This window comes from Panthera onca, chromosome E1 (genome assembly GCF_046562875.1).
Source record: "Panthera onca isolate mPanOnc1 chromosome E1, mPanOnc1 haplotype 2, whole genome shotgun sequence".
Lineage (NCBI taxonomy): Eukaryota > Metazoa > Chordata > Mammalia > Carnivora > Felidae > Panthera > Panthera onca.
Window position 1 is genome coordinate 11,717,217 of NC_138352.1, and position 23,488 is coordinate 11,740,704.

Sequence of the window (23,488 nt, forward strand, 5' to 3'; positions counted from 1 at the left end):
GGCCGTGGCAGCCGGTGGCCGTCAGCAGGGCGGTGGGGAAGCGGGGTCTGCAGGAGTGTCGATGGGAGAAGGTCCAGGGGAACAGCTCGGAGATCAGACAGCCTCGGTCTCAGGCCCAGAGCTCATGGGCCAGGACTTCTGCCGAAAGGCACTTGTCCCATACATCCGCCAGCACACACGAGCAGGACGCGGTACGTGAATATTTCTTGTAGCGTTACACGCCGTGGCAAAATATCGGACACAACGCGAACATCCAGTTAAATAAAGGGCAGCAGCTCGCACACGAGTATTACAGGGAGGAGGCCACTCTTCGCGGGCTGGCTCTGAGAGGAGAGCAGGTTGGTACGCTTACAAGCACACGCACGTGGCCCTCCGCACATACGGGGAGTCCTGGAAACACCCACAAGAGCTAGGAAGAAGAATTCTCCCCCGGGGGGGAAGGGAGAAGCTTCTGGTATTCACACCCTTGTCCGGTCCCCTCTGTCACAGCAGCAGCATGTCACGGTCTGTGCGTCCGAGGGAAGACAGACCTCTGGGGCTGTGCGGCGGGCTGAATGGGGTCCTCTCCTCAATTCACACGTGGAGGTCCTCACCCCCAGCACCTCAGAACGCGACTGTATTTGGAGAGGGGGGCTTTACAGTGGTAATTAAGGGAGGGCGCCCGGGTGGCTCAGTCCATTAAGCATCTCGGCTCGGGTCACGATCTCATGGTTCGTGGGTTGGAGCCCTGCATCGGGCTCACTGCTGTCAGTGAAGAGCCCACTTTGGATCCTCTGCCCTCCCTCTCTCTGCCCCTTCCCCATTTGCATTCTCTCTCTCTCTCTCTCTCTCTCTCTCTCAAAATAAACAATAAAAAAAATAAAAATAAAGTGGTAATTAAGGTAATACGAGGCCATATGCATGCCCCTAATGCTATAGGATTTGTACCCTTATTAGAAGAGGAGATCGGGGGGCACCTGGGTGGCCAAGGCAGTTAAGCATCTGACTGTTGATTTTGCCTCCAGTCATGATCTCACTGTCATGAGATCAAGCCCCGAGTCAGGCTCTGCACTGGGCACGAGCCTGCTTGAGATCCTCTCTCTCTCTTCCTCTGCCCCTCCCCTGCTGGTGTGCATTCTCTCTCTCTCTCTCTCTCTCTCTCTCCCTGAAGGAGAAGAAAAAGAAAAGGAGGAGGAGGAGGAAGAAGAAGAAATCTGGACACGGAATCGCACAGAAGGAAGCTCGTGTGAATACACAGGACGGAGGTGGCCATCTGCAAGCCAAGGAGAGAGGTCCCGGAGGGAACCAACCCTCCCCCCACCTGATCTCAGATTTCTAGCCTCCAGAATCGTGAGATAAGATTATTTCTGTTGTTTCGGCCGCCCAGTCCTGCGGGGCTTTGTCCCAGCAGCAAATGAATACAGCCTAGCTCAGAAGAGGCACTGTGGCTTCCAGCCTGGCCTCCCTGTCCTACAACACTCGGTGTGGGGGAAGCCAGCCAGCCCACTGCCACCATGTGAGGACACTCAGGCGGCCTCGCGGAGAAGCCCCCGAGGTGAGGAGCTGGGGCGTCCTGCCGACAGCCTCATGAGTGAGCCACCTCGGGGTGGCTCGTCCCACCCGGTCAAGCCCAGACACGGCCACCGCCCTGGCCGAGAGCCTGACCGCAATTTCTTGAGACGCCCTGAGCCAGAAGCACACAGCTAAGCGACTCCAAGGTATCTGACCCGCAGACACCGTGTGAGACGATAAACGTTTGCTGTTGTGAGCTGCTGAATTTGGGGAGAATTTGTTACACGGCAGCAGCTAGCCATTACAGACGCCGTGCACTGTTACACCCGTGAAATGCTGGATAACGCTCCAAAAAAACATCCAGCTCCTGGTCCCAGGATGTGGTGAACAGAACCTTATGTGGCAAAAGGGATTTAGCGGATGCAACTAAGTTAGTGATCTTGAGCTGGGGAGATGATCCTGGATTTTCTGGAAGGGCCTCGAATGTCATCACAGGTGTCCTTATGAGAGGGAGGCAGAGGGAGATTTGACCTTAAGGAAAAGAGAAGGTGTGGGGAACCTCAGAGTGACAGGGGTGCGAAGACGCCACCCTGCGCCTTTGAACACAGGAGAAGGGTCACAAAGAATGCGGCTCTAGAAGTCAAAACAGACCGACTCTCCCCGAGTTTCCGAAGGGAGTTCAGCCCAGCCGACTCCTTCATTCCAGCTCAGTGGAACTGGTTTTGGATTCCTCGCCTCCAGAACAAGAGATGAAATGTGCGTTGCTTTTTTTTTTTTTCATTAAAAAAAAAAAAAAGTTTATTTTTGAGAGCCAGAAAGACAGAGCGTGAGCAGGGGGCAGGGGCAGAGAGAGAGCGAGACACAGAATCCGAAGCAGGCTCCAGGCTCCGAGCCATCAGCACAGAGCCCGACGCGGGGCTCGAACCCACGAACCGTGAGATCACGACCTGAACCACAGTCGGGGACGCTTAACTGACTGAGCCACCCAGGCGCCCCCGAAACACACATTGCTTTAAACCACCAGGCTTGTGTGATTTTTTTCCAGCAGCCTTAGGAAACTATCCCGGTACCTCCTGAGTTTTGTCCTGAGTGTGTACCTCTGACCGGGCCAGTTTTGGCCCCGTGCACCCTCAGATCCATTCCTCGCCTTCTGGGACTGAAGCTTCGGGGGGGTCTGAACGCTGCCGGCTTTTCCTGGGGCTTCCGACTGGTTTCAGGCCGAAGGAGGTGCTGGTGGGAAATGGGAGGGTGGGCGTAGGCAGAGCTGCCCCGCCTCCCTCTGCCTCGGGCCACACCCTTGCGGTGGCTCTGCTCCTCCCACGGCCTCACCAGGGACACCTGTTCCACGGGGTGGGGAGGACCCGATGCCTCCCCGCCGGCAACAGACAGAGGAGGGGTTGCTCTAGAGGCCGGCTAGCGGCTGCACCTCATTCCTGCATCGCGAGGGCCAGGTGGGCGGGGGACGTGGGGCGCCCCCAAAGCAGCCCGGTGTGGCCACAGTGAGAGCCACAGAGACGTGGAAAATACAAAACAGCAGAGCACTGTTGAAACCCCCGCACATGTCCGTGTGGCCGGTGTGGTGAACTGGGGCTCGTCCCCCGGAGGTGGCCTCCACCCCGGGTCCGAGGCACCCACCCGCTTTCAGAGCGGGACCGATGGTCCCTTGCCCGCCCGGTGTTTCGCTTTTAGGGTCTGACACAGGAACATTGCTAGGTGACCGTATTTTTTCAAAGCTCAAATCGAGACAGATGGTCTGCCCAGAGATGTTTTCCTGATTTAGCCCGTTTACTTATATAAAAAGCTTCACGAAAAGGGTGCACGCCAATTTGCATTTGATTGTCCATTTAATGAGTCACCTTTCACAGGCAGGATTGAGCCTCGACCCCTGGGGGACGCGGTCTGGCCTGGATGGGGGACGGGGCTGTGGGGGTAGAGGGTGGGAGGGGTCTTCGGAGAGGGGCAATGCCGGGGCTGGGGTCCCAGGTTCAGGGCACGATTGGCAAGTGGCTCCCTCCGGGCCTGGAGGTGGTAAATATTTGGTAGAGACTCGGGGAAAATCTCCGCGGCTCCTGAGCGGTCATTTGAGCCAAACTACGACCCCGGGTCGTCGGTGGGACCTGGGGAGGGACTGGTGGGGAGCCCCACCTGCAGCTCAGAGGGCCGCCCGCTCCCTGGGCCCCTGCCAGGCTGGGAGAAGGGCCGGTCGGCACCCAGGGGCCCCACGCCACTTGTCACAGAGGCATCCCTGTCCAGAATTCGGGACCCATCGGCCAAGTGTCCAGTCAGTCCTATACATGGTGCCCCAGACATCAGCCCCCGTGTCCTCGTGTGCCCCGCGGGGGAAGAGGCCATCGTTAATAGTTTACTTCGCAAAGAGGCACAGAGAAGGCAGCAACTTGACTGAGGCCACACAGCCAGCAGGTGGTGGCAGTGGGACTCAGACCCAGGCCCGTGGGGCTCACCCCACCCTGCTGTGCCCCGCCTGCCGTACGTCTCCTACTTCCTCTCCGTCTGGACTCGCGGTTCTAGGTGCTCAGGTAAGGACACTCTTCCTGGCTCCCTTTCCCCTCCCGCGCCTCAACCAGCCCCCAGCAAATCCCGGCTCCCCCTTCAAAATACACCCGGAGGGAGACCAGCCCTCCCCCCACCCCACCCCCAGCCGCCACTCTCACGGGTCACAGATGCCACATCCTGATGGCTCTGGGGCCACCACAGCCCTCCTAGCGCGTTCCCGGCACAGAGGACAGGAGCCTTGTCACACGCGGCAGCCAAATGCTCGGGCTTCTCCGTGGGCTCCCATCTTACCCCGTAAGTGTCCTTGTGGAGGTTGCCCAGCTCTTCACAATCTAGCCCCGTCGCCTCTGCGCCCACGTCTCCTCACTCACTCTGCCCCGGCCACGTGGGTCTCCTTATCGTTCTTCAAACCCGCCAGCCGCGCTCCTGCCTCAGGGCCTTTGCACTGGCTCGTGCTTCTGCCTGGGGTCGAGTGTCACCTTGTCAGTGAGGCCTGACACCCTATTTCGGGTCGCGTCCTTCCCCCTGACACCGCACACTCCTCCAGCCCGCGGCTCCTCTCTGCCCTGCTTCGCCACGGCACTTAGCACCTTCCACCGTTCTGTTCCGTTTACTTAGCATGCTGCTTGTTCGTGGTCTCCGGCTGCTACCGTGTCAGCTGCCGGAATCTTTGCCTCTCCCACAGCTCCGTCCCAGTGCCCGCACCTAGAGACCTGCTTGGCACATAGTATACACTCAACAAATACTGAATTGTCCCTAGAAGCCTCAGAGTGGCCTTCATCTTTTGCGGATAAAGTTCGGCGTCCGACCCAGGGGCACACGGCTGAGAGGAGCAGAGCGGGGACCGGGCCTGGCTTTTTCCGCACAAGAGGCTGCCTCGCGCTTTGGCGGGCGGACTGATTTCCTCCACGCTCCCCTCTACCCACACCCTTTGTGACAACGCGGAGTCTGCTCCCTACCCCTTCGACCTGGCTGCCTGACTCACCCCAAGGATGGGGCCAGAGTAATGTCGGCCCCAAGCCTCGGCCTCCGCTTTCTCCTGGGCCCCCGCCACGGGCACAAGCCCCAGGCTGGCCCGGGGGAGGATGGCAACGACGCGAGGGCCAGCTGTGGCTGTCCGAGACCAGTCAGCCCCCCAGCCACCTGCCAACTGCCAGCAGGTTGGGTTCCCCTTGAAGCAGAACCTGAGGCCAGGATATAGAAGTGGGTCGTTTAGGCGCCTGGGGGGCTCAGTCGGTTGGGCCTCCGACTTTGGCCTCAGGTCACGATCTCACCGTCTGTGAGTTCGAGCCCCGTGTCGGACTCTGTACTGACAGCTCAGAGCCTGGAGCCTGTTTCAGATTCTGTCTCCCTCTCTCTCTGCCCCTCCCCCGTTCATGCTCTGTCTCTGTCTCAAAAATAAATAAACATTAAAAAATAATAAAAAAAAATAAAAAAGAAGTGGGTTGTTTATCTGGGGAGACCCCAGGAGGCAGGACCACAAGACAAACCAGCGAAGGACGTGCCGGGAACCCAGGCTCAAGCCTGTTGGGGCCCCAGGAGCCACATGGGCTGTGCCCCAGACTCACCCACCACAGGGCAGGGGACTGAGACTCCGGTCGGGGGCCGAAGTTGTCTCCGGGGGCGATGGCACCCTCCACGTTTCGGGGCCTCTCTGAGCGTGAGCAGATGGGGGAGATGGGTCAGGGCAGCCCCTGGCGGTTGGCGAGGACCTGGCCCCATCGCCTTACTCACCCCTAGCTCCCGGTCACCTCCTCTGTGAAGCTGCCTTGACCTTCAAGGGAATGGCCATTGCTTCCTCTGCCCCCGGTGGCCCTTTGCACAGGCCTCCCTTGTGACAAGCTCAGTGCTAAGCAGTCCCCTCACGTGGCCCCTTTGAGGCCACGACCGTCTCACGTACATACAGGAGTATCGCCACTTTATCCTCCAGGGGCTGAGGTTCAAGGTCTCGGGGCCACAAAGTGGAGGAGGCCGGATTCGAACCTCCAGCCCAGGGGCTGGTGCTGGAGCCATCGCCCTCGCCACGGACGGGGGTCTGTCTGCTCCCCTGGACCCCGAGCGCCCCGTTCATCGGCCGGGCAGCCAGCGCACGTGGCGCGCACCCCCGTGGGAGGCGGGCACGCCCGCCAGCAGATGGAACGCACGACTCCAGCCCGGTTCCAAACTCACACTCCCACGCGGCCGGCAGCAAAAGTAGCCAGCTCATTTGAATGGAATGACAGGAGGCAGAAGCGAGGGCCCAACTTCAGACAAATGGACGCTCTGAGAAGGGGAAGGGCAGCCACCAGGCCTCCGACAGAACACAGCTCCAGCCCAACAATTTAGCGCGATTAACGGAAGCCGCGGCCCCAGTCGATATAATAGCGGGCGCATTATCAGTTTTGCCACAAACCATTATTCATTATCTCTGCGTTTCCCTGGCTCACGCTGGCTGGCGGGAGCGCCTGTGCCTCTCCCGCAGTCAGCTGTATTTTAATCAGCTACATTACCGGAAAATGTCCTTAGAGGAAGCGCTGCCTTCGCTCGGCATGTCAGCTGCTCGCAGATCCGGGGTAGGAATGTTCCAAGGTGCGGTAATGTGCTGTGACACAGTGTAAGTTCATTTAGAGAAAAATTAAACATCGTTGGGAGGTGAGCGAGGGAGATGGGGGGGGGGGAGCTGGCTTGCTTTCAGACAGTGTTTAAATGGCCTTCGGGTATTGATTCTGGAGGAAGTCTTTGCAAGGGCTCCTGGGTGGTCTATAAATGTTTGCCCGGAATTCCCCAACTCAGCCTAGGTGTGGACAAAGAAGACTGAGAAAGCAGGACGTAGCCCCAAATTACAAGGGTGTATTTGGTCCCGTGAGTCTTGGAGGGGTGAGGAATTGGAGGAGGGGCTTTGGGAGAGCTGGGGAGGGGTGGGAGAGGGGAGTGAAGGAACCATCTGGTCGACGCACGTTTCCAGAACTGATTGCACGGGCCAGGTAAGGTGCTGGGGCCCCCAAGATGGGGCCACGCCGTCCCTGACCTTGAGGGAAAGAGACATAAGGGCCAAATGCACGTAACCAACCCAAGGCCTGACAAGAGCAGGAAGGGAGGTGTTCCGATCACTTCCATAGGGAAGGAGGGAACCCTTCACTAAATAGCGCAATATGGCCAAACACACGGCACCTGACGCTGGACAGATGCGGTCGTCCCCAGTTTATTAGCGACAGATACTCACAGCCTGGGGGAGAGGGCCTCGCGGGGGCTGCACGCAGGAGCACTGAAGTCCCGGGGCCCTGGGAGGCCGGCCGTATAGCAGCAGGGGGGTGAGGTTCCTCCTGGTTCCCGTGGAGGATGGGATTGGCTTGTTTGAATAATTCAGCAGGTGACAGGAGATGGAACCCATGAGGTGAGGACCACGTGAGGTGCAGCTGGTCAGGCTGGTAGGGGAGCCGCTCTCGGGAAACCTTTCCCATGGGGGAGCGTATCTGGTGAGAGTAGCCAAATTCAGGAAGGCCTTTGGGGTCTTGTGAGGCTCAAAGATGTCAAGGCAGCATCTAACACACACCTTGTGTTGGGCCTCACGCCATAGGAGGTGCAGGTGAGGAGGGAAGGCTTCCTCCTGGCTGGTGACACGGGCCGGGGTGCCAAGTGCGTGCCCTTGAGCTTGCCCCTTGCCCCTTGCCATCTCCAGAAGAAGGGCGTCCTGTGGGTACCTGCTGTGCCTGGGGCCCCAGGTGAATGCACATGGAACACAGAGACTTCACTCCAGCCCACCCACGGACCTAGGCAAGAACACACGACTGCTGTTCTCAGCCACTCTGTCGTGGGATTATTTGTTCCACGGCACCACCGCGGCAACAGCTGACGGACACAGACCCTAAAGCGTTGTATACTGTGCCTCACCGACCTGGACTTCTTGCCCTCTCTCGCTTTCTCCTCGGCCTGGGATGCTCTCATACACTCTCCTTAGCCTACAGATATTTCAGGACTTAGCTCACTGTTATATTCTGCGGGAAGCCTCCTCCCCCATTTCCAGAAATGATGCCATCTCTTTTCCCTGAGCCTACATTTGGAGAAAAAGCATCGTGGCCGGTAGGAGGCAGGGAAGGGGTCCACGGCTCCCCTGTGTGCCAGGGCTGATGTCACTCTTCTTCACTTTTTCCCAGGAAGGAGGAAGGAGACCGTCTCCCGCTCTCTGAGGCGCAGCCACGGGGACTAGCCAGGGGCTTTCTGGGCACACGTGTTATTTGCGCCAACCTCGGAATCTGTCAGACCCTGATGGGTTTGCTTCCCCGGTGACTCCGCGTCAGTGCCCAGCCAGAGTCCTGTGGTGTCGCCAGGTGAAGAAGACAGAGTTACGTGCTATTCCATGCTCTGGAATTTAAACAGCTGCTAGCGCCTCCCAGGAAACACTGTGTTTAGTAACTAGCCAGCCTGTGTTTTAATTTCAGTCTTCCTGTTCCTCCCAGCCTTTATTACACGCCAGAGATTTCTATGCAAACACCACTGCGTCTTTGATACATCTTTGGCAGGCTTGACAATCCCTTTGCCTTCTTTGCCTGGTGTTGATGGAGGCCTTACTTATCCCTGCCCCCCCCCCAAGAGTCTATAAATAGAGGGACACACACACACACACACACACACACACACACGAGAGGAACTTTTAATGCTGTAAGACTGCTCAGCTCAATAAAGCTGCAAGCACATTTTCCCAGGCTCCAAGGTTCCCTCGGCCCCCTACACCAGTTACCAGCAGCTGCGGGGTTCCTATATCAGTTACCTTCAGGGACCCATGGAGGGCAGGAGGGCCAGAGACAGACCCTTCCCTACGCAATCGTTAACTAGAATATGCACTGTTGACTTCCCCTCTTCTATCGCTGTCTCTTTCAGGACTGTTCCAGCTAAACTACAGACCACTTTTCAAGTAAATTAAATTAATGTTCAGTAAGTAGTCACCATGTACGCTGTGGGCAGCGCATAATTCCCTGCCCCGATGAGATCGAGCTTAACCTTGGGACTTGCTCCGACCAACGAAATGCTAGCAGATGTGATACGACAACGGGCAGAAGTAAACTCACGTGTATGGGCTTGTCCTCTTGCTCACCGGCATCGTCCTATGACGAGAATGCGGCCTGAGCAAACTCCAGGTCTGATGAGGACAGGAGCTGCACAGAGCAGGTCTAGACCCCGCTCAGATCCTGGAGCCGAGCCCAGCTGAACCCGAACGAGATCAGCCAAATTCCCACTGACCTACAGACAAATGAGCGAGGAAGAAATGCTTATTGTTGTATGCCATTGAGTTTTGGAATGGGTTGTTAGACAAGAATAGTTAGCTAATTCAAGGGGGCAGGCTTCCTTTCCTTCCACATTCTCCCCAGCTGTTCTTTTGAATATGAAATTGGCAGCAATTGGCGTTGCTGATCATGCCCAAAGAAAAGTGGAAACTTGCAGTAGCTTTGCCAGGACTGGAGGTCCCATTACAGGGAGTCAGGCCCATTATCTTGCCAGGCTTCCCAGCAAACAGCCACCCCGATTGCTTATCAATATGGCTATAAGCAGAGCAAAGCTATCTCAACGGCTCAAGCCAACTGGTCAATGCCAGGCTCCAAGCTGGGACTTAGACTCCGTAACATCATGTGCTAACCACCTGAGCCAGCCAGCTGTAACAAGGACCATTCCAGCCCTCGGGAAAAGTGTAGTGTCCACGGCCACCTTCAGAAACCCGGCCTCCCCCAAGCTCTGTCCAGCAGCGGCGGTGCTGAATCCAGGGAGGTCCCTCCTGGAGGTCTTGGAGAGCAGAGCTCGAGGGTGGTGCACTCAGGGACACCACTGACTTTGCTGACATCAGTCAGCTGCTCTCTCCACCCTCTGCCCTACACTCTTTCCTTTTCCTTGCCAGCCTCGCCACCTGGTTCCAGCCCTTCTCTTCAATGTCTCTTGCTTACCCTCTGTCATGGCCCTGATCAATCGCCCAGGAAAAAAATTTGTTCATCCAGGGAGTCAAATCTCCAAATCACCCAGATAATCAATATTCGACTGCTGTGCTGCAGAGTGGGGGATCGATTTGCTGCCAGCCATTGCTAGGCAACTAGAAGCCTTCACATCGTCCTCATGCAATGAAGGGAGCTGCCAAAAGTGGGGCAGTACACGGGGCTGGCTCTTAAGGATCAGCAGCACGTTAAGCCAGAGAACCACACTCTGGGCATAGGAAGGACTTGCTGCTCTCGAGACTTTAGTGAGGTTTCACCCGACACCCTGGCTCAAAGCAGACCACTTGCTTAAAAATTCGTTTCGTTGTGGAAAATTTCAAATCCTTACACACGGAGACACTCCAGTGAATATCCACGGACCTGTTACCAAGCTTCACTAATGATCAACCCTTGGTGAATTCAGCAACCTCCTATCCCCCACCTGCTGGCCCCCATCGGACTCTATTTAAGCAAATCAGCAACCTCCCCCACAGGTAGGTACTTCAGGAGGCATCTCTGAAAGAGAAACACCCCTCAAAACAAAGACCGCTGCATCATTAGCACACCTGTAAGAAATAACCTTGACTTCTTCTCAGCATCGAATACCCAGTGTTCAAATGTCTCCAAGTGTCTTAATTTTTGGTTTACGGTTTTATTGTCTTCAGGACCCAAGGAAGTTTCAAGCACTGCAATTGGTGGGGATGGCTCTTCGGTTTCTTATAATCTACCCATCTTCCTTGTAGCTAATTTGTTGAAAAGGAGGATCACCTGTCCTGTAGAGATTTCCCAGGAGCTGAATCTTACACCTGTGGTGTGGTTTCCCGGTTTCCTCTGTCTGCCATGTTTCCTGTGGGTTAGCAGTTAGATCAGGCAGCGCGGTCACACTCAGGTTTGATGTGGTGGTAAGACTACTTTATAAGTAGCCTTTATCATCAGTACCCTATAATGCGGGTTCTCTCTCTCTCTCTCTCTTTTGTGAAGTTGGCAGGTACTGATTGCTTCTCAGGGACTGCCGACCCACAGAGTGGAGGGAGAGATGTGCAATACATGTATTTGACAAAGGAGTCATGTTTGGAATATATCAAGAACCCTTACAAATCATTAAGGAAAAAATAGACACCCCATTATTTTTTGAATAAAAGGCTTCCTATTCCTCTCTCCTGGAACTGAATCTAAAACTAAAAACCAATAAACAGAAAAGGCTTTGGGGAGAAAGGGAGCACAGGGGATGGGGGGACGTGACGACAATCCATCCACCTCTCTTCAACCGTAGAAATGAACATTTCACGGGGCGCCTGGGTGGTTCAGATGGTTAAGCGTCTGACTTCAGCTCAGGTCTTGATCTCATCGTTTGTGGGTTCAAGCCCCGCGTTGGGCTCTGTGCTGATGTCTCAGAGTCTGCTTCGGATTCTGTGTCTCCCTCTCTCTCTGCCCCTCCTCCACTCACACTCTGTCTCTCAGAAATAGATAAACATCAGAAGAAGAAGAAGAAGAAGAAGAAGAAGAAGAAGAAGAAGAAATGAAAATTTCACGTTTACTGGAGGAGGGAGGGGCTACTTTGGAAAAAAACCAGTCAATCAATTTTCAAAGCCCGACTAACCAGGATTCTTCCAAGTTACTGAAGGGTCAAGAAAACCAATGTTCATAATTAATCTCACAGATTCTTCTGTTGCAGTCAGTGATAAGAGAAAGCCACACAGTCCCGGAATTTGGTATATCCGCAGAGACCACTCTGGGACAAAACGCATAAACACTAGTAAATTACTTCAAAGCTTTTCTCTTTTTTAATTAACTGAAGCAATTTTGTAATAATCCCCACAGCTTGTGCCTTAAGATGGAAATCGCTTATGGATTGAATTTGTCTTCTGATATTGTTTCCCTAGTTCTAGGTCTCAACCACGAGAGCTCAGCCCCACGGGGTGGTGGTGGCTTGAGGCTTTCATAAAACACACAGAACTTTCAGACTTCACTCCAGCTCGACAGATGGTAACAAGTGTCAGAAGCATTTAATTAGCCCCTGCATTAGCTCATGATTTAATGAGCCCTCTCTAGCTGTGTACCTGTGATGTGTGGATCTGCAGAGACACAAGCTTCTGAAGGACTATAAAAAGCTTTTAAGAATGATGGATTTGAGTGTTTCAAGTTCCCAGACTGCCATAAAAGGCAAAGGCCAGCCCCTCCCCGCCACCTCCGTTCTTCTCCTCTGTGCACACACAACAAAGTGAGCCTCCAAAGGCAATGAATTCTACAATCTCCAATTCCATGGGGGATCGTGAGCTGTGCACACAGCTTCACAGCACCACTGATCCAGAGGGACCTCGCCCTATAATCCCTTGTGTTTATATGCCTTGGAAATGCTTTTCAAAGCCAATTCGCTCACACTATCATGTTTGAGCCTCACAAAATCCTGTTAAGTAAACCAGTTATTACCCCATGTGACAGGTGAGAAAAGCGCTGTCCAAGGTCTGAAGTCAACAGTGAGTGAGTGAAAATGCCAGCACAGAACCCACCTGCTTCGATGCTGAGCCTGGTCCAGGTTCCAGCCAGCATGGCACAAGGGGTGGGGCTGGGGGTCCTAAAGACATGAACTGTACTCTTCATCCAGGAATTCTGGCAGCCCAACAGTGCCTGGCACTTAGCTTTAATTCAGCGAGGGCGAACCCAACAGTTCACAACGACCATCCCAGGATATTGTTGCCTCGGTGCCCAGGAAGTGGAACCCAAATCCTGCTGTTTTGCAGCAAGTTCTACGTGGACCAGGAGACGAATGGATTTACCTCCCCTTTGGGAGGATACTCCGTACACCTGGAGGCAAAAAGCAAGCCATGGCTCAGACAATGAGAAAGTTCCTCTCTCCAGGAAGACAAAGCCAGATCCCCTAATCTCTATCCAGTGGGGGGAAAAAGTGCCTTCCACTCTCAATAACCACCCTCCCCATCATGGCGTGCTCACAGGGTTGAGGTGTTCTGCATGCAATCTCTGAGTGTCCTCAGATACCAGGCTGACCTCTCCACTACGGTGGGCAGAGGAACCAAGGAACCAACCCGAGACTCTTCAGCAGGCACACATTTGGCAAGTGCACCCTCCAGCCCTGGCCCCTCCCACTTTGCCAACAGAGCATTTTCCAGCTGAGCTGGAAGGCGGTACCCTGTCACCCCTGGGCTTGCAAGGTCTGGTGCACTGGCAGGGACTACAGTGGAGGAAATGTTTTGGAAAGAAGCGCCGGTGGCAGCTGTGGAGACAGAACAAGAAGTAGAGAGAGGCAACATCAGCTCCCTGTGGCTCCTCCGGGCAAAGCACATTTTACACCCTAAAGCTCCATGGATCACAAGACACCCACACTCAGCCTCTGCCCTCTAATTCCTGGGGGTCTTCGAGAAAGGCGATAATGGCCTTGCAGCAAAATTCCTCTACCTGCCTGCACATTTGAATCACCTGGGCTGCTTTTGTCCCAAGTCAATTGCTCTCTGGGGTGAGGTTCTGGCATCAGTGTTTCCACGATCCCCCTATGAGGGGGATTTGAACGTCCAGCCAGAGTTGAGAATCACTCCCTTAAGGGAACCCTTGATGCAAGGGTTTCTTAACTCTGACTGCATCTGGAACTCTCTGAAAGCTTTAAACAATACTGATGCCAGGACCCTGCTTCAGAGACTCTGATTTAAGGGCCCCAGGGCACAACCTGGGCACAGCATTTTTTAAAGCTCCCCAGGTAAGCCTAATGCTCAGCCAAGGCTGTGCTGCTGCTTCTGCTGCTCTAAACACTTTTTCTTCATGCTTTAAATGAGCTCCTGGAAACTCTGGGTCCCTCTAGCTTCAAGAAAGTCACTCCGTTCTGCATAGCATCTGCCCACAGGTAAAATAGACTTTGAACATCTCAGTAACTTGGCAAATTAGCTGATAGACTGGACCCCCAGGAATGATTTGATTTCTTTCAAAAGTAACAATAATCCCAAACTCTGTGTAGTGTTCAAATACCATAGAAATCCTTTTGTATATGTTCTCATTCGACCACGGGGACGTATGAACCTCTGGACTTCTGTTTACCCAGCTGTAGAATGGAGCTGAGTAACCACTTCATGATTGCTGGGTTTAGGGTTCAAATCCAGGCCTCTGACTCTGGGCTCAGAGACTTTCCACCTGAACTGCCTTAGGACATAAAGTAGAGACAAGCCTAGGAAGGGAAGTAGGCTGTGTAGGGGTAGGAGGGGGTGTTATTTTCTGCAGAAAAAGAACATCAGGGCATGGGGGGAATCTGTGGTCACTGAGTGTGTGAGGTTCACCCAAGGCTGAACTCCCAAGCTGGTATCCAAGGCAGGAGCTCATTCCGTATGATCTTGCAGAAGGTAGAAATCATGAGATCAGGTTAGCGCTTGAGCAGACTGGTTGGGAGGGCAGGGGTTTATCTGCAAGGCCAGTCCAGCTAGGGTGAACAAACCCTGGGCAGATGTAAGAGGCAGTCTCCTCTGTAGACTGAGGACCCACAGCTTGTCCTTTTCTTGACACCTGGAACTCATCTAGCTCTGGCCTGAGATTTCGTTCTAGACCACTTTGTCTCTTTGGATCATGGATCATAGTGGGAGGATGAAGCAGAGTAGGACCCTCTGTATAGGAGGATTTCAGAGTCACCAGGACACTTACTCCCACTTACCCCTTCTATGAAAGCTTTGGAGGATGTGCTACAGCAAAATGAGGAAATAAATCAAGTTAAACAAAAACATAGGATCCAAGTAACAGGAGACTCAACCACAGGAAAATAGTGAGAGGAAGTCTCAGAATGGTGGAGAAGGAAAAAAATGATGGAAAGGATGGCTCCAGGGCACCTGGGTGACTCAATCGGTTGAGCATCTCACTTAGGCTCAGGCCATGATCTCATGGTTGGTGAGTTTGAGCCCCATATCAGACTCTCCGCTGTAGCACAGAACCTGCTTTGGATCCTCTGTCTCCCCCTCTCTCTCCTCCTCCCCTGCACTCTCTCTCTCTCTCTCTCTCTCTCTCTCTCTCTCTCTCTCAAAAATAAACATTTTTTTAAAGGAAAGGATGGTTGCAGATCAGAGCAAAAAGAAAGGTCTCCAAAAAAAGAATGGAACAGGTATATTATCTAATGCCTATGAACATTTGGAAGATACTATTCGTAGGCATCTGAAAGCTTTTCAAAGCATGTGGGAAAACATCAAAAGCTAAATTGAAAACAATACAAATGAAAAACCGAGGCAATGATTAACACCAGGAAAAACAAAAAGCTGTAGAAGAAAGAAAATGGCAATATTTACGTATGTATAATAATGTAAACACTGACTATTTAACAACAACAACAACAAAAGTTATATAACCATATCGAGAGGATTTGGGGAAATAATATAGGGTGGAAGTTGGAATATAAGAGAGCTAAACCCTCACCTACCAGAACAGGAAATAAATAGATAATATCTACACTTAATAAATCAAGAAAATAACAACGTGAGCATAGCATTTAGAATCATGGGGACAAAACACAAAAGAAAAAGATGAAAAGTTATAATTGGCTGTCCCAGAACCGAGGGTTGGGCAGTGTATGGGTGGGGCTGTAATTTTTTTTGTTATTGTTTGATGTTTTCAACTATAGGCATATTATCATTAACATTGGATTTCACTTAAAAATAAAGTGGGAGGGGTGCCTGGGTGGTTTAGTCGGTTGAGCATCTGACTTCGCCGCAGGTCATCATTTCACAGTTTGTGAGTTCAAGTCCCACATCGGGCTCGCTGCTGTCAGCACAGAGCCTGCTTTGGATCATCTGTCCCCCTCTCTCTGCCCCTTCCCTGTTATCACTCTCTCTCAGAAATAGAATAAAATGGGAAGGAGAACATTCTTTAAAAGGAAACCAAGAGCAGACAAATAGGTGCTTGGTCCTCCCTGCCGGGGACCCCAATCCTGGCCCTGATTAACCCCACTAACCCATTAGTGGGACGGAGAAAGGGCTAGAGCATGTTTGACTATGCTAAGGATGCCTCTCAGGCACTCTCCTTCCTTCCTCATTCACGCTCTGATGCCAGACCCAATCAATTACCTAACATCTGTGAACATTTGGAAAGTATTATTGATGGGCACTTAAAACCTCTTCAAAGCATCAGAAAAAAACAGCAAAAGATAAATTGAAAACGATGCAAATAGAAAACTCCCTCAGTCGTGCTCTGATGTCAACCGTGTCAAGGCCAAGCTTATCCAAAAGGCAGTGACAGAAGCTAAGTTCCAGCCTCCTCCTCTTCCCCACGTGCCCTGTACGTTGCAGGCTGCCTCTCTGCCCTGCCAGTCCCCCTGGTTTAAAATGTCACTTTGGATACTACCTGCTGTCCCCGAAAAAGAGCCAGGTAGGCAGTCCAGGGGCCCTGTGACCCAAGCACGATGCCCATCCCAAACCACACCCCAGCGGCTTCCCCCCAGGGCTACTCCTCAGTCTATGAAAACTAAGAACACAGAGCCACAAGGACATCCTGGACGTGGGTCAGCTGGCACCCTGGCCAGCCTTGGCCACACGGCAGTCTTCCCATCACCTGGAGGCATGAAGGCCAATGGTGAGGTGTGAAACCTCTGTGGTCTAAATGACATGGATTATGGAGCCAGACTCCACCACCCACGGGTCTTGTGGGTCTCTGTGGGCGAGGGACTGGCCTCTCCAGCCTCTGTTTTCCTCATCCATGAAATGGGAAAAGCACTTTGCTCTGAGGGCAAAGTTGAAAATTAGAGGCAGCAAAAACAACATTCGACACAAGCCACGTGCTAAAGAAGCTCTGATCATTATCGTGAGTGAATATCCTCTGTTCCTGAATTCCTCGGAGAACCCAGTCAAGGAAAATTTCTCCCCCGCTGCCCTCCTCTTCAGGCCCCGCCCCCAGCAGTTCTCAGGGGCTCTCCCATCAGGACCCTTCGCCCACAGCCCTGCTTCCCCAGGACTCTCTGCCCCTTGCTCAGGGACATTCTCTCTCCTCTCCCAGTGCAACTCGGCCTCATTCAGAGGCCCCGCCTGCTGTCTTCACCATAAAGTCCCATCGATGCATCTTCCTTGCAGAACCAAGCACACACGTTTAATTACCTCCCCCTGACCCTGTCAGTGAGGGAGGACTAAACACACAGCACCCAGCCCTGGACAGATGAGATTCTCCAGAGTTTATTAGTCCCAGGTGCTCACGGCCTGGGGGGAGGACACCATACACCATGCAGGGAGTTGCACTCGGGAACAGAGTGAACGTGGCTGTGGGCTTTGGGAGACAGACTCGGTCTCAAGAGGAGTATCAGGGTGCCCGGGGGGCTCAGTCGGTTAAGCATCTGACTTTGGCTCAGGTCATGATCTCACAGCTCATGGGTCTGAACCCTGCATTGGGCTCTGCGCTGACAGCGTGGAGCCTGCTTGGGACTCTCTCTCTCTCTCTCTCTCTCTCTCTCTCTCTGCCCTCCCCTAAATTAAATTTAAAAAATTTTTAAAGGAGTATCAAAAGGATGGTGTGACCTCCGGTTCTCTGGTAGGAAGCGATTGGCTTGTTTGAACAATTCCATGGGCTGCTAGAAAGCTAAAGCCCACGGCTCAGGGATAAGCGGGAATCATGCTCCATCAACCTGGTAAGAACAGTTGTCTGCCTAGGGGACTTCTGCGCAGGAGACATCACTAGACGTCAAGGCAGCAGATAATACTGGGCTTTGATTTGAAGCCCTTGTTCTAGAACCTCCCCCAGAGATGGGCAGAAAAGGGTACGCTTGGGTTCCATTGAATGTTGTCTCAAATATCAATGTCGTTCTTCCCGCCACAGATGAAGCATGCGGTCCCCAAAGTGCTGGGGCGGGAGGGGCATGGGAGAAGCTGTCCGTCTGCTGATCTGATTGTCCCTCCCCTACTTTGATGGGTCCCAGGGCTCGTGGCAATTGTCCACATGCCTTGGTGTGACCTGTGCGTCCTCCCCGCTGGCGGCTCCTGTCCTCGTCACCCTCCTAGAGCATCTGCTACAGCGTGTTGCCTCTGTGCCAGGAGGCCTCGGGCTCAGGGACCACTGTTTTCCATCTTTGTAGTCGGAAGGCCCAGCTCTGGGCACACCGCTGCCTGGTAAACATCTCCCAAGTGACTACCTTCACCGTTTCTCATTGTTCTTCTGTCCCTTGAAATACTCGCTGTCCAGTCCTCAGTGATAACTCCGTTTCCCTGTCCATAAAACAGTGGTCCAAATAACACGCGGCCTGCTGGCTGTGTGAGGACCAGAGGCGCAAGGCGGAGGGAGCATCCGGAACAGTCTGGAGAGGGTAAGCCAGCAGCCCCCAGCCCCCAGCCACCACCACCTCAACGCGGTCATGATCGCAATGCTCTGGAGTCAGAGAGGCTTGCATTCAAACCCTGGGTCCGCTCTGGTTTTGCGACCTTGGGCTGCGGACCGGAACACCGGGCCTGCTCAGGCAACTGCCTCACAAGGGAGGATGGTCTTGGGACCAAGCATGGCTCCAGGAAGTTCAGGCTTCGTCTTGAGTGCGGAGGGAACCCCGGTGAGCAGGCCTTATGCTGTCTTTGGGGCAGGTGCAGGCGGCCCCTCCCCCACCTGGAGCCTGGGCCATCCTGACTCCACCCACCCCCCCCATGGCCCCGTCCACTATTTCTCCCGTTTGGCTCCCTGTGGTCCCTGTCACTGGCAGGCTGCCGCCACGGGCACCATCTCCCCTCACCCCAGGACAGAGGGAACCTAGGGAATCTGCACCGTGGCCTGGGATTGGGCCCTCAGAGCCCCAGGCCGGGTCAAGCAGCATCTCCATTGCCTGTCTGTCACCTGCAGGCTGTCCCTGTAGCATCGGGGACCATGTGGTTTGAAGACACTCTAAGGAAAGTCTCAGTGTGGGTGCACTGGGTCCTTATGGCGTCCAGAGAGTGGCACAGTGCAAATATTCCTGGGGGCTCTTCTCTCCCTGGTCCCCTCCCCTTCTCCACCCCAGGGTCCTCGCTCCGTCCTGAAGTCAGACCCCGCAGGACACCTCATTCCTGCAAACCTCCGCGGGCTAGAGGCTCATCCTCTCCTAGCCGGACCCTGGCCAGAATCCTGCAAAGGAAGCTCTCCTTACCAAAAAGGTTCCTCCCAGGATAAGGTGGGTAGAAAGAGAGAAGGAGGGGCAAATTCCATGAGGAAAAAAGGCTCATTTAAAAAAAGCATATTGGGGCACCTGGGTGGCTCAGTCGGTTAAGCATCTGACTTCAGCTCAGGTCATGATCTCACGGTCCGTGGGTTCGAGCCCCGCGTCGGGCTCTGTGCTGACAGCTCAGAGCCTGGAGCCTGTTTCGGATTCTGTGTCTCCCTCTCTCTCTGCCCCTCCCTTGCTTGCACTCTGTCTCTGTCTCTGTCTCTCTCTCTCTCAAAAATAAACATTAAACACATTTTAATTAAATTTTTTTAAAAGCGTGCAAGGAGGTGGCAGGCCTTTGAACCAGAGAGGAGGGGCAGGCCTTTGGGTGGGGGCCTGAGAAAGGGGCAGTGCAGGTGCAGGCCGTGTGCAGGGGTGGAGGGCTGGATGTGAGGAGAGCGCAGGGGGAGCCAGGTGGGGAAGCGCCCCGGCCAGAAGCAGGAGGAAGCCTTCTCCCACCCAGGAGCCAAGAAGCTGGCGAGGGCCGCGGCCTCCCAGGCCCAGGGGGTGGCCCCACCGCACCCAGGGCCAATGCGACGACCCCCGGCTCTGTTTTCAAGTTTCCAAAGGTCACCGAGCAGAGCCAGGCTGAGGTTTCAGCTCTGCAGGCCAGCAGGAGGGACTGTCACCCCCTGCCCTCTGTCACCTGCAGGGAAGGAGGGGGCTGGGTCTCACGCAGCTGGACCAGAATCTCTAGCACATTCAGCCCGGGCCGAGCCCAGGTCTGCCCCTGTCCTCCCAGGCACCCGGCTCTCCAGCTTCTCCGCCGCCAGAAAAGCACAGCCACCGGGACAGTTGACTTCAGGGGCCCTTCCGTGGCACATCGGTCAGCGGGCAAATCAGTGGCTTTCTGCTTCCATCACGACTCAACTCCGCGGGGCTGACGACAAGCAGCCAGGAGCCCGCAGCCTCTACGTGTTTTTGTTCCTTCTGGAGCGTCTTGTCACATTACCTCCGACTGGCATGGGTACCTGTGTGTACCTGTGTGCACATGTCTGTGAACGTACTGTGGGTGCGTGCGAACGCATGTCTCTGTGTGTCCGTGTGCCTGTGTATGCACGCGCATGTGCATGCGGGTTGACAAGCTCTGGGCATCCTGCAGGTGGTCAACGCACCATGCACAGTCACGTGCACACGGTCACTCTCTCTCTCGCACATTCGCACGCACGCTCTGGTATTCCTCTGCTGTGAGCCCAGCAGCCAGGCCTCGACTTCGAGGAGGCGTTCGGGGCCCCAGCCCCGCTGTTCACCCCCAGGAGCTGCTGCCCCTGCCTGCCCCCCTCCCTGGCTGCCCAGCAGAGGGGCTGGGAGGGGCCAGCTCTGAACCCCTTGGCCCTCTGGGCCCCTGAAACCCCTGCCTCCTGCCTCCTGCCTCCTGCCTCCTGCCTCCTGCCTCCTTCACAGGCGGCTGCTCTTTCAGTCCTGTCCTGAGGCCAGGCAGGGAAATTATTCGAAACCTGCTCCTCAGCCCCTCCTCAGCCCTGCTTGCACCTCCCCCTGTTAAGAATGGTCTGCTGCAGCTAAAGCCTCACCCCTCGCCTTGAGAAGATGATTTTCCTTTTCTTTTACGGGAGGCGCATCCAAGCTCCGGAGCTTCCCCTTGTGGCCAAGCCGTGCAGGGACAGCGGCTCCCGGCGGGCGGGGGGGGGGTGGGGGGGGGGCAGTGTCGAGGTGCCCTCGCGACACCTGAAGGGGTGGGGGGAGGCAAGAGATACAAGCACACCCCTCCTGTCCCCTGCTGGCCCCCCTCCTCCTCCCAGAACCCTGGGTATTAGAGAAAGAAACCTGCAGCCGGGTGCTTTTCGGGGGCAGAGCCCCATGGGTACCTGGAAACGATACCTCCCCTGGGACTAATGCCACCCCCCCCCCCTCCCCAGTGTCACCTTGGACTCCAGCCTGATGCAATTTTATACCTTTCATAGCAACAATCTCCTTGTTGTTCAGAGAGCACTCTGGAGCCCTCTTTGCATAGTTTCTAGAACGGATAGGGGATCTTGGTGACATGGGGTGAGGGGAATGTCTCACCCCATCCTCGGACAATTGACAGGGACAAGGAGTTCTGCCTTTCTTCCCACATATGTGGGGCCACCCCCACCCCCAGGCCCCACCAGACCCTCCCTGCCCCCTCAGAGGTGCAGCTCCGATCCCGAGGAAGGGTAGGAAGACAAAACTATTTTTTTTTCCTTTAAACATGGTGTTTCTGGGGCACCTGGGTGGCTCAGTCGGTTGGGCATCTGACTTTGGCTCAAGTCACGGTCTCACGGTTTGTAAGTTCAAGCCCCGCGTCAGGCTCTGTGCTGACAGCTCGGAGCCTGGAGCCTGCTTCGGATTCTATGTCTCCTCCTCTCTCTGTCCCTCCCTGCTTGTGCTCTGTCTCTCTCTCTCTCTCTCTCTCTCAAGAATAAATAAAACACTAAAAAAAAAATTAAAAATGCTGTTTCTAAGCAGAAATTGTTATAACGGGAGCAAAGACATCTACTGTAGTCACTGTGCAGCAAGCCTTGTTCTAAGTCTTTTAGATGGATTAACTCATTTAGTCCACCTAATATTTTCAGTATAGAAAATTTGCAAAATACAAAATAACAACGAAGGGAAGTAAAGCCCGTGGTGTTGCCATCCATTTGCCTGTAGTTCGTCATCTGCGCGCAGGGATTTTTTTTCATCACATAATGATCGCATCGCATATTAGACGCCGGCTTTCTGCCTGTTCTGCTGAGCATAATCTCGTGACCTAGAGACATCGGTCTTGGAAAATCGTCTTAATGGCTACACTGTATTCCGTATTCTGAATGTGCTATCATTTATCTGACATTCTCAGCGAGGAAATTGTTTTTTGCTCAGTGTGGGAGCCTGTGGGACGCCAGTGCACAGGGTTCATTTATTCCAGTCCCTAAAATGCTCGTGTAACAACTTGGGGGTGTAAGAGTTGGAACATTCGGATATCTCAGTGTGTGTGTGTGCGTGTGTGTGTGCGTTGACATGCACGCTCAGGCACGTGTGTGAGCACGTGTGTGTGCCCGTATGCTTAGACCTACCCTATAAGAAGTTCCTGGAAATATGTCCTAAAATAAATAATATAAAACACGTCCCAAGAGCTGAAAACACGTCTCGAAACAAATACGTAGAAACGAATGTTCAAGCAGTATTATTCGTCATATCCAAAAGGTGGAAACAACGCAAATGTCCATCAACAGGTGAGTGGATAATCAAAATGTACTGTATCCCAACAGACAAACAAAAACCTCCAAAATGTGGTATATCCATACAATGGAATACTATTCAGCTGTAAAAAAGGAAGGAGGTACTGGTACATAACATACAGATGCACCTTGAAAACCTCATTCTAAGCGAAAGACACTGAAGGTCACATATCATATGATCCCATTTGTATGAAATATCCAGGATAGGTAAATCCATAAGGACAGAAGATCGGAGGTTTCTAGGGTGAGGGAGGAAGGGAGAGCGACGGCTTCATGCGTCTGGAGCGTCCTTTTGGGGGGACTACAATGTTCCGGAACTTGTTAGAGGCGGTGGTTGCGCAACATTGTGAACGTACTAAGCGCCACGGAATCGTTCGCTTTTAAATTGGTTATTTGAAGTTATGTGAGGTTTGTCTCAATGTTTAAGCGAAAACAAAGCAAAGTCACACTAACTCCAAATGATGACTAATGACTTCACGCCTGGCTCTCACGCAAATTACCCCTTTCGGGTCAAATTACTTCCTGTTTCACCACCCAATTCCCAGAGCCCCGCAGCAGAGGCTCCGACCTTGTGCCATCCAGGCGCCCAGCTCCATCATCCTCCGCCCCTTCCTTCCCTTGCTTTGTTCCAGGACCTGTATTTGTCAGAGGAAGGGCTTCCGTCGAGATGGGGCATCTGAATGCCCTTTGCTGAGGACTTTGAACCTTACTTCTTACTTTTAGACCATGTCCAAAAGAAACAAAAAGCCTAGCAGCCTCGAGGCAGGGTTTGGACAGCGGCCAAGCGCTCTTGAGATTCTACCGTCCTGCTCACGAGCACCCAAAGGAAAGTTGGATCGGCCGCTGCCCCGGCGAGATGCTAATCCAATAACCGAGGGTTTATTTGTCTCCTTAAGCCAAACCCAGGAGCCCAAATCCCCTTTAATTCTCCTCGAAGACTGCAAAGCAGTCTCCCCACATGAAATTAGTTAGGAAGCAGCCCCACCTCCTAGAAGGGCTTGGAGAGCCCCCTTGGCCATCCCCCGTCCCCTCAAATCTCTTGCTACCCAGGGCAGCTATTATAAGACAGACTTAAACCTTTGATCTGATTGCTTCCCGCCGCAGGTGCACACAGCACTCCTAACACTGGCTGTCAAGTGGTCCCTGTCGTTGTAACCTTGAAACCGGGGCACAAGGAGGATGGTTAGTGTTCTTTCCCACCTCACAGGCCAGCAGCCACCTCC